Here is a 12,420-nt window from a genome sequence, read left to right as displayed (position 1 = left end):
GCACCAAGCTTCTTGCTCTATATATAGGCAACAATAATATTTATTTATTTTTCTTATCTAGATCAGATGGTTAGATTTTTTTTGTATGGATAGAATGATTTTTTAGTGTAATTAAATTGGAGCTGACATAACCTCATCAATCATTCCATGAGATCTGTAAGCATGTGATGGAATTAATTCCGTGCCACACTATTTACCAAACCTACAAAAGGAAATTGAATGTGTGATATTTTGTTTAATAAATTGAATTATTATTAGATGGTTCTAAATCATAAGTCACTTGTTCTCCAATTCAATCAAAATTTATATTCACATTCTTTATAATATTACTTTCGTCTCACAACAGAGATTCATTTATAGGAATTAGAGTTTTTAAGTGGACATACAATTAATGTATTGTCTTCTTTTAAAATTACTAAATTATTCTTTTTAATTTAAATATATATAGTTATAAAGTTTAAATTTTTTTAAAAAGATAAAGAATAATGATAGAAATATAAAGAAAAGTTTTTTTGACTTTTTAAAAATGACAACTAATTTAAGACATGTAAAAATGAAATAATAGACTATTAATATGGAACGGTAGAAGTATCTTATAAAAATTTTAGGGACCATTTTTTTTTCTTCTTTTTTTTCTTTTTTTTTTTTTTTTGGAAAAGCTTTATTGGACTGAACAATGTGGTTGTATCATCCGGGACAATGTAATAAATTTTCAAAATTATTTCCGAAAGTGATGGTAAACCGCAGCCATCCTTTCTATTTCGAGTATTCGACATCATGGTTTCTTTTAATGTGAAAATGTGAAACACGTGTTCAGATCATGTGGACGTGGAAAGTCATCTCAATGTGTACTGATTGGGTGGCTAAAATCTGCGACTTTGATTAGTCACATGGAGTCCTCACCACAATAATTTGGCGTTAATTCCGAGTTTTTTAGATGTTATTGTGATTAATTAACAGTGTAATGTCTCCAATTTCTATTCACATTGATCTATATTTTACAGTTGTTTTATTTTGAAAATTGTTTAAGAAATTCTCATGCAATAAGGATTAATTGTATTTCTTTTCTAATAAAAGACTTGTGCTAGACTCTAGGAACACATTTTTAGGCTAGTAGTTTAAACGTATATAGCGAGTATGAACTGAGATAATGTGTTGAAATTATACATTAATCAAGATCAAAATATATTGAGTTCTGTTATATGACTCGCTAAATAAAAATTTACTATTTCACCAAGTGTCAAATATAATGGGACCATGTGTCAAATATAATGGGTTCTACCTTAAAATATAAGATAATTAAATATTTAAAAAGTTGTAATCCCTTTTTCAGGGTTTATTTTTTCGTTTTAATCTTAATTTGTTTTATTTTCGACTTCAGGTTTATAAGACTTGAACGAGATAAATCTAATGTCTTAAAGTCGTTGGGAAGGTCAAACAGAGTCTTAGCAAGAAGCGGAAGCAAAAGAATGCCCCAACAACCCACAGTTGAATGCTCATATCCTGTGACGGTTTGATATTTCGATGGTAAAATTTTTGTAATGAAAAATGAAATAAATGTCAATCGAGATTTTTTATTGACTCGTGTATCATTGAAATATTTAAAGATGAGAGAGAAATCTATTTTTATTTTTTATTTTGAAATCTCTGTAACTTACTCAACGGTTGTTGTTAAGAGTTACATTCATATTTCATCATACACAGAGAAAGTAAATATGAAGATAACAATCATACATATTCACGCACAGCACAATAGTAGGGGTACACAAAAATTCGGTGAAACAAAAAATCCAAACCGAACTAGACAGTTTGGTTCAGTTTACTTAGTTCGGTCATGGTTCCAAATTTGTGAAATCGTAAAAATACGGTTTGGTCACATTTTGAGGACTCTTATAACCAAATCGGACGAAACCAGACTTTTATAACTGAACCGGACCAAACCAAACCGTTAAGATATATATATATATATATATATATATATATATATATATATATATATAATTATACATATAATATAATATAATTCTACCCTGGCTGAATGTTGTTGGTTTTTTGAATTGTGGTGTTTGTTTTTGAATTAGTAGTTCTAAATGTATTAGGTATTCACTAATTCACTTAAGTTCCAAAATTGACAGAGAAGGATGAATTAGAAATTCTGAATAAATTAACAATTTTGAATGTATTAAAATATGTTTTAGAACTAAATGTGTTAGTAATTCTGAATGTGTTAGTTAACTTAGTTTATTGTTGTGCATTTGAATTTTGAAATATAAATATTTCTATAATAGAAAAAAAAAAAAAAAAAAGAACAGTGGAACCAAACCGAACCGAACTCAGCTGGTGTTTCACATTTGGATTGTTTTGGTTCCTTTGGTCAAATGGTTCGGTTTGGTTTTAGATTTTCTGAAACCGTTAGTAATGGTTTGGTTTCAAAAAACTCTCAAACCGGTCCAAACCGAACCGTGTGCACCCCTACACAATAATTTATATGATTCACCCAACTCTAAGGTTACATCCCTGGAGAGAGATTTCACTATTATAAATCAAGGAATAAAATATATAACCAGATGTCAAAACCCATTCACCCACTCTTCATCTTTTTTGAGACTACATCTCTACACCCAAAAATTACATATACTCTTCCATCATCTCTATTTCTAAAATCTTCAAACCCAATTTCTTATTGGATAAGAATTCCCCAACTTACCACAAAGAGTTACCATATCAATTATAACTCTACAATAGCATCCTAATATGCCGCAAGTTCCTTCTGAAATCTTCAACCTTGCTCCTCAAGTCTTCGGGTTTCTAAAACAAAAAGGAAATTATCTCTCGTGTATATAAGGCAAGCGCAACCAGTTTCACTTCTTTGAATCACCGTTTCGACCATTCTGCCCAAGTGCAACCGGTTCCTTTAAAGTGTAACCGGTTTCACTTTTTTAGAATGGGATTCTTCACCAGAATTTGAGCCACAACTTTAACAATCTCCACTTTGGCTCAAAATTTTGTCTTCACGTGCTCTCTATAATTTTAATTAGACCCCTTATCCGACTTTGTTGACTTACGATGCCAAATAAATGAATAAAATGACTAATCTACCTTTATTATCGTCCATTTACACTTAACCTAACACTCATTTCTTTATCAAGAAACACTCTTTTCGAACCTTGACAACTTCGAAAACTGGAAAGCTTCAATGATCAAACTGATAAGCTTCAGAGAAGACCCAACAGTTTTGGTGAGCTACATTAATAACCAAATTAGCTCCAACAAAGAAAACAAATTTAGCTAAGGTTCTGGCAAAAGCTCGGTCTGTTGGCTTCCATTAAAACCGTCAATAGCTCAAACCTACAACTTTAGAAAACCAACGAGTTTTAGTCAGACCCTAATCATTCTGGTGAAGTATTAACAACCCACCAAAAGACCAAAGTTTTGAGTTTTAGTTACCGTTTTGATAAGCTTCACAACAGACATAATCGTGAAAGCTTTAAGTGAACTCGACCGTGGAGAGCAAGATAAACAATATAAAGAGAAAGAGAGCTTCAACGATAAATATACAGAGAGCAGAGAACTTGATCTTAACTATGGGCAAATAGAGAAATCCACGAGCTTAATTAAAGATATCTTTGGCTATTCATCAAAGACCCAACCGGTATGCAAAGCACAAAGATTAAATTGCTTCAAAGACAAGATAAATTAGCAAAAATTGATATAAAATATACTACAAACGGAATGGAAGATGCTCACTAAGCGATAAATTCTTAAACAACAAATCCTTCTAGGCTTAAGAAAATTAACTTGCTAAAGTTGGTAAGTTATATTTATCTAAAGTTGAAAGCAAAGGTTTGCTGGGCAATATAAATTGTTTTTTGATACGAACCATCTTTGACCATTACATGAGGGGAAAGACTGATATATGCCAGAAAAATTAGGGGATCTAATTGAAATTATGCAAATATAGGAGGTCTACTTGAAGTATTGACAAACAACAGGGAGTATAAATGAAGTTTATTCGGATGCTGGTCCTTGCTTCTGCTCCGATCAGCGTTGTGTATAATTCGGCCACCACTGACTATGGGTCGTAGCTGGAAGTTGTCGGAATGAATAAACAGGTTAGTACATATCCGATGTGGATATTTGTTGCTACTAACTATGATTGGTGGGGGTACTTTGTTGTAAGTGGGGGCTCACAATGATGGTGCTTACGCGGATGGCAGCATGCTGGCGATCTTTTAGTCCACTCCGTTCCGGAGATGTGCGTCGTTAAGTCGTCCTCGTTTTTCACATTGTACTATGTGGTGTTAGTTTTTGGCCCACGTATCAAAGAGAGTAATGATGGTGCATGGGAAAAAGCAAATCCAGAATGTTCTAGTGCGTTCGGGCCATTATTTGTGGATACGACTAATGGTGTTCACTACATGGATGGGCTGGTGGGGATATCCAATGGGCCTAATGATCAGTTAGCCTACACTTTAAGCCCAAACTTGTTACCTGCAAATCATCATAACCATGATGCAGTTAATACACCACATAAGCTAGGCAATGTTACAAAGCAATGGTGCGCCTTTGTGTTTGCAGTGTATTTAGGTATCTCTATTGTGGCTTTGTTTATTGGCTGTTGTTGGGTTGATCCCGTCGTTGTGTGCACAATAGCTGAACTATGTAATCTTCATATGGTGTAATCTTGTTTTGTTTGCCAGGAAAAAAAAAATTAAATAAATGAAATTTATTCATTTTATAATACTTCTAAACAACACAACATTTTTAAAAAGGAAATAAAAAAACATATTTAATAAGTCAATTAACATGTTTAGAAGTGTTTTTTTGGACATGAAGAACAGAGAAAACTATATTGCAGTTATACAATATTGGAAAGAAATAATTTGGTTTATGAATACACCCATTCAATCTTTACATCTAAAGGAATCACGTCAAATTTCTCCTTCTCATAGGAGTTTCTCTGCTTTTTGTCATAATGTAATCCATCTACTGGTAGGCTCTCTTTTTGCTTTGGTTTCGCTCGTTTCGGCATTTCCTTTTAGCTTAGTTTTTTGCCTTTCCTTTCTTTTATCTTTTTTAGGCCATATTCTTGCATCTTGCAGCGATCTAACCCTTTTCCTTAAGATTGTTCAACTGTGCTTGTGGGGTTTCATCAACGAGTGTTGAAGTTCTATTCAGTCCTTTATGGCAGACCCATCTTCAACTTTATCGGTGAACCCATCTGTTTATGTGGTGGATTATGTGAAATCAAACTCCTTTGCTTCGAGATCCGGCCGATCTCGTGCTGTGCGGAGGTTAGAACCTGTTCTTGGCGAAGCTAATTTAATCGCCGACTATGGTTTGCCAACGTCGAGGACATCTTCGGCGACTCATCTATCGACCACAGAGCACAAATTCCAAGATGCATCGAAAGCATCCAGAATACGCGAAGCTGTTCACTCAAATGGTGTAGGCCTAAACCCAGACAGTAATTGGGCCTCTGCCCCAAACCCAATGGAAAGGTCGTTGGGTACATCCAATCAGGACCTGGTTTCTCATGAGCCAGAAAGTCTAGAGTCTATCCACCAAAGTTTAGTCCAACCTCCTTCATCCAATTATCGCCAAGACAAATATTTGGTCCATAGTTGCCTTGTTGATGTTGAAGCCCATACAGGTAACTTACGTGACTTAGGGCATCGTTGTGTGGCCCAGTGAACCAATCATTGCTATGGTATCTCGCATTCTTCTTCAAAGTTAAATAATCAGTATGTCATCCCCCAAATCATAGGGTGGTGCTCGGACAAAATGGATGCGAGTCGTCATACTATAGCCTCTCAGAGTTCATTTAGCCTATGCTTGAAGATTCTAGTTTGGAACTGTCAAGGTATGAAGAATTCCCTCACCGTTCGCCAATTACAGAAGCTTATTTTGTGTCATTCTCCAGAGATGGTGGCATTGTTAGAAACAAAAAATAGTAATCCTTTTATTAATGCCCTGCAAAATCAAACGGGTTTTACTCATAGTTATATCGTTTCTCCAAGGGGTTTGGCTGGTGGTTTAATGTTGTGTGGTCTAATAGATTATATCGTGCTTTAATTTTAGCTGAATGACGCCTGATGTTCCCTCGAGCTAAACTATTGTATTTATTAGTTGCAGGTTCTGACCATGTAGCTCTGTTGCTTGACCTTTATCCACAAATGCACGGAAAGGCTCGCCAATTTCACTTCGATGCCAGATGGGTAGCTGAGCAAAGGTGTCAAGAGATTGTTTCGGGGACGAAATTCTTTTTAAGTGGTAGAGATTGTGATAACTCGAATTTTTAATATTTTAATTTAATTTATTTCATGATTTTTAAGCGGTCATAGTTGCTTATTTATTTATTTTTATTAGAGATTTGCCTACTAGAATTATTTAATGAGTTGTTGGTTTGTTACATATTATTAATATATATATTTATATGGTACCTGATGGGATAAGAAGTGGAGCAGCGAAATGGGATAAAAGAATGTTGTATAGGCGCGGATCCCACTTGAATGTTATTTAGGGAGATTGAATTTGATTTTTTTATTATATGTGATATATATATATATATATATATATATATATTGTGTGCTCTGTATATCAGATGGAGAAGGGAGGAAAGTAGTAGCCGAAAGTGGAAAGAGGGAAAAAAAAATGAAATGAAAATGTTACTGTGGGTCCCACGTGAGAAAGAGATTTGGTTTTTGTTACATCTTTATATATTATATATATATAATTTGTATTTGATGGGACAAGGAAGCAAGGCTGAAAAGAAAAGGAAAGAAGGAAAAGCTGTAATGATTTCGTGGGTCCCATTTGTTGCCAAAAGTCTTTGGCTTCACGTGGGCTGTTTAGGTGAATTGATTTGGTTATTATATCTATGTTGTGTCTGTTGAAAAGAGATGGCAGGCAAGCCTGCCGAATTAATGACGTGAAGATAAGGAATGAGAAAAGAAGAAGAAGAAAACATGGGTGGCGGGGTCTACTAATTGATTATAGTCTTTGATATTTTGTGTGTGTGGTGAACAATTGTTGAGTCGGTGGTTTTGCCTATCAAATAAGTTTGTGACTTTGGTGCAAAGGCAAACAGAAAGAGAGAAAAATAGAGTGAAGATAGAGAGAGTGCATAGAGAGGGCCGAGATTAAGGAGGGATAGAGAGTGAGCTGAGAGTCTGCGGAGGAGGCTGGAGGTTTAAGGACTTGGTGATACAGTGAGAAAATTCTTTTTCAATGTATGGTTTTCTATACCTTGAATGGCTTGGAGTGGTTTTGCCTCAATGGTTTTTTTATTAAATGTTTTGATTAAATTCATATTTATTTTGTTTATATACTTACATAAATATGTATATTTTGGGAAGCTGCTTTATTAAACTTCCATTAAATTCTTGTTATGGTTTTTCCTATTAGGACTTTTTGTCTCATCACCCTCCAGTTTCGGGTACCGAAGATGAACGGGATTGCTAGATTCGGGCTTAGGCTGAAGAGTTGGTGTTGCGAGATTTAAATTTTTTTTTAATTTGGAGAATTTTTGTATATTTGAGGAAATTGATTTTGTATAAAAGAGAGGGCAATTTTTATGATCCTAGTGTATTTTGATGTATTTGGATTTGTATAAATCAAGAATTTTATTAAAAATTTTGGGTCGTGACAAAATGGTATCAGAGCCTGCACCCAGCCGGAAGTGTGAGTGTAGTGATGATGTAGACGGGTGTGAGTGGGCAAGTGTGTAGTACTGATCAGCTATCACTCGTAGCCGGGTGTGTGTGAGAGGATGGCGTTCACTGGCAGTTACAAGGATGGTTGGTTAGTGTGATTGGGCAGGTAGCCCAGATTTGTTATTGTTTGTTTTTTTTTTAGTAGGCGGATGACACATCGACTAGCTACCACAACAGTTACGAAGTGTGTGGGCGGGTGACTAGCACTGGCAGCTACCACAACGTCCTACATATCGTGGTATCTCACATCGCTTAGGATAAGGATTTATGGATTTTGTTTTGTGGTTATTAGTGTTTTCGAGTATACGGACGGTTGGATCTGAATTTCGAGGACAAAATTCTTTTTAAGTGGTGAAAATTGTAATAACCCGAATTTTTAAGATTTTAATTTAATTTATTTCATGATTTTTAAGTTGTCATAGTTGATTATTTATTTATTTTTATTGGAGATTTGCCTACTAGAATTATTTAATGAGTTGTTGGTTTGTTACATATTATCAATATATATATTTATATGGTACCTGATGGGATAAGAAGTGGAGCAGCGAAATGGGATAAAAGAATGTTGTATTGGCACGGGTCCCACTTGAATGTTATTTAGGGAGATTGAATTTGATTTTTGTATAAATGTGATATATATATATATATATATATATATATATATATATATATATATTGTGTGCTCTGTATATCAGATGGAGAAGGAAAGAAAGCAGTAACCGTAAGTTGAAGGAGGAAAAAAAATGAAATGGAAATGTTACTGCGGGTCCCACGTGAGAAAGAGATTTGGTTTTTTGTTGCATCTTTATATATATTATATATATATATATATATATATATATATATATATATATATATATATAATTTGTATCGGATGGGACAAGGAAGCAAGGCTGAAAAGAAAAGGAAAGAAGGAAAAGCTATAATGATTTCATGGGTCTCATTTGTTGCCAAAAGTCTTTGGCTTCACGTGGGTTGTTTGGGTGAATTGATTTGGTTATTGTATATATGTTGTGTCTGTTGAAAAGAGATGGCAGGCGGGCCTGCCGAATTGATGGCGTGAAGATACGGAATGAGAAAAGAAGGAGAAGAAAGCATGGTGGCGGGGTCCACTAATTGATTATGGTCTTTGATATTTTGTGTGTGTGGTGAACAATTGTTGAATCGGTGGTTTTGCCTATAAAATAGGCTTGTAACTTTTGTGCAAAGGCAAATAGAAATAGAGAAAAATAGAGTGAAGATAGAGAGAGTGCATAAAGAGGGCCGAGATTGAGGAGGGACAGAGAGTGAGCTGAGAGTCTGCAGAGGAGGCCGGAGGTTTGAGGACTTGGTGATATAGTGAGAAAATTCTTTTTCAGTGTAGGGTTCTCTATACCTTGAATAGCTTAGAGTGGTTTTACCTCAATGGTTTTTTTATTAAATGTTTTGATTAAATGCATATTTATTTTGTTTATATACTCATATGAATATGTATATTTTGGGAAGCCGCTTTATTAAACCTCCATGAAATTCTTGTTACGGTTTTTCCTGGGACTTTTTGTCTCATCACCCTCCAACTTCAAGTACTGAAGATGAACGGGGATTGCTAGATTCGGGCTTAGGCTGAAGAGTTGGTGTTGCGAGATTTAAATTTTTTTTTTATTTGGAGAATTTTTGTATATTTGGGGAAATAGATTTTGTATAAAAGAGAAGGCAATTTTTATGATCCTGATGTATTTGGATTTGTACAAATCGAGAATTTTATTAGAATTTTCGGGTCGTGATAGCATTGGTCCAGTTGGGATTGTCTTTGTAGGAGCAAACAAGAAGGAAGGTTGGGTTTTCGAGATATAGAGGCATATAATGTGGCTATGCTCTCCAAGCAAGCATGGAATTTTCAAGTAACGAAACAAGGGCTGGCGTTTCAATTATATAAAGCGAAATATTTTAGTAACTGTTCTTTTCTTTATGCCTCGTCGGGAAGTAATCCATCATGGGGTTGGCGTAGCATTTGGTCTGCACAACCCATTATTAAAAAGGGCATGAGATGGTTGGTGGGCAATGGGAAAATGATTAATATATGGAAAGATGTGTGGATACCAAATTCTTGTTGCCCGTTTGCCCCTCAGGTTGAGATTCCATCAGTGCATGTGGTTGCGGATCTTATTGATGAGGTGAATCATTCATGGAAAGTCTCTATCCTTGCTCAATATTTCCAATCGGATGTCGTGGAGGCCATTTTGTGAATTCCAATTAGCTTGTATGGGCGTGAAGATGTTCAATGTTGGTCACCCACACCGTCCAGAGATTTTTCTGTTAAAAAAGCATATCATATTGCTTTTAAGATGCTCTCACAGATCTCTAGTCATAATAATAGTGTTTTGCAGTCTAATATTGATTCTCATTGCTGGCAGTCAATTTGGCAATGTAATATTCCTTCAAAAGTGAAACATTTTTTGTGGTAATGTTGCCGGGGAGTGTTGCCCACCAACGAGGTACTTAATAACCGAGGTCTTTCTTAGGATCCGGTTTGCCCATGTTGTGGTGGAGAAAACGAATCGATGGAGCATCTCATGTTCCGTTGTCCTTTCGCTCTTCATGTATGGAAGTTGTCCCCTCTTCGATTTGATTTTGTCTCATTGTCTATTTCATTGTTTGCAACATGGTGGAGTTCATTGGGTCATGGAACTGTAGGTGGGTCTGCTAGATTGGAGCTAAGAAGCTTGTTTGCTGTATGTGTTTGGGCCATCTGGAAGGCAGGGAATTGAGTGGTTTTTTTATGGCAAATGCTCCAGCTGGCAATATGTGGTTCGGAAGGCAGTGGCTGATTATTGGGAGTTTTTGGATGCTAATGTTAATAGTCCAGAAATTATTGAAGTAGTTCAGTTGGATGGTGTGGTTTCAGAGCATGATGTATGGATCCCTTCTCCAAACAAACGTGACAAAATGTAATGTTGATGCCTCTTTTTTGGCTTCCAAAGGCTTGGCAGGAGGTGGAATCATTTTCAGAGACAACAATGGGTATCTCTTAAAGCTTGTGATTCTTAAGCAGTTCCCCACGGCAACACTGCTTATGGCAGAGGCTTGGGTGTTGCGGGTTGCAGTGTAGTGGGCTCAATGATTCAACTTTTATAGAGTATGGTTTGAAAGTGACTCTCGTGTTGTGTGTGACGCAGTTAATGATAGGCAGACTTGTCATTTTCATATTTCATCCATTGTTTTTGATATTAAGTCTGTCTTCCAATACTTTCCGGAAGTGAAATTATCTTATGTTAGAAGGGCAGGGAATCGTTTGGCTCATGAAACCGCTACGCTTTCAACGTCCCTTCTACCTGGGGATCAAGTTTTGCAAGAACTTCCGGTGCATTTGTTTCAGTTGGCAACTTTGGACTTTGGACTGCTCTCTGTTTTCTCTGTAATGTGTTGTGGTGTTCTGTTTTCTTGCCTTGTAAAAAATAATATATATTTGATAGAATAATATATAAAGAAAACAACAATAGTAAATTAAATTGAATAAAACTTGTCCAGATAATTGAAAGACATGCTAGACTCTGTTTTAAAGTTATGACGATCTCCTTACAACAATCCAGTACGATTCCAACGTACAATTTATATCTACCATTGTTCCTGTTCGGGCGCCTCTAAAGAAAGACATTGTGTACCAAGCTTGGTTGAGTTGCCCAAAAAATGTATATAAAATGGTGAAATATATGGAATAGAATGAACGCAAGCTTATTAAAGAGAAAAAAAACTGATTTTAACTGTCAGGATTGAAGAGGCCTTATTTTTTTAGGTAGTTCAAGAAGGTATCAATTATAAGAGTATAATTTCAAAATTTAAAACAAAATTGAAGTCATAATAAAGCACCATAAAGTCATCTTAAATGTAATTAAAATCAGAAGAAATAATATTTAATATTTTAATTAAAATATACCTAACATATTGATCTTGCCATCATGTAATTACTCCGCATCTATGCCACAACGCTGCCGAATCATGGGTGGCAGATATGGCCTGCATGGGCAAACTGCATCTATTTTTGAAGATTTAATAACATGAGCTGTTTGATATATATATATATATAGAAGCATGTAAATTTTGTATTATTTAATCAATTGGCTTGCGTGATTTCGTTGCAGGATCTTAAAATTATTTTATTTTATTTTTTTAAGTACCAACTACCAAGTATGAGATGCAATAATTAAACCGGTTATTATTATTATTTCTAATTCTTTAATTTTTATTGTGGTTATATCACTTCTTACTTGTAAGGTTTTCTTGTTACAATATTCCGAAAGAGAGATTCTGAGGGTAAAACTGTTTTGCCACAGCAACGAGTTAAAAGTATTTTCGCTCAATAGAGAGGCATTTTTTTATTAGAAAATATTTCATCTCGCGTATACGGAGACAAATTAAGAATTTTATAATTTTGGTTCCAGTTAAACGACCCAGTTCAAGTCCAGTAGGGACAGCTTTTTCTAAATTATATTATTACTTAAATAATTTAATTAAATTTTTAAAAATACCTCCACTCAATTATTTAAAATGTCCCCTTCACATTTTTATCTCACTTATTCCTCCACTAGATTTTTCTAGTTTATATTGTTAGTTAAATGTTTTAGTTAAAATTTCACAAAAAACCCCACTTCAAAAAAAAATAATAATAATAATAATAATTTTTAAAATTTGTCTACAAATTTTTTTTTTTCTTTAGCGGGGCCCGCCC

The 12,420-nt window shown here is 34.8% G+C and overlaps 1 long non-coding RNA gene across 1 annotated transcript; it reads left to right on the top strand.

Annotated features, from left to right (window-relative positions):
* Nucleotides 1-6,952: 6,952 nt before the first annotated feature.
* Nucleotides 6,953-11,213, top strand: LOC132295013 (uncharacterized). Its single transcript, XR_009478275.1, has 2 exons — nt 6,953-7,232; nt 7,408-11,213. It is a non-coding gene; the product is annotated as an uncharacterized LOC132295013 (long non-coding RNA).
* Nucleotides 11,214-12,420: the final 1,207 nt, after the last annotated feature.

Source organism: Cornus florida, unplaced genomic scaffold (assembly GCF_030987335.1).
Source record: "Cornus florida cultivar Cherokee Brave unplaced genomic scaffold, ASM3098733v1 CherokeeBrave_3.0.0_Hap2_Chr02, whole genome shotgun sequence".
Lineage (NCBI taxonomy): Eukaryota > Viridiplantae > Streptophyta > Magnoliopsida > Cornales > Cornaceae > Cornus > Cornus florida.
Note: the sequence above shows the minus strand (reverse complement) of the source record. Positions and strands in the feature narration are given on the sequence as shown.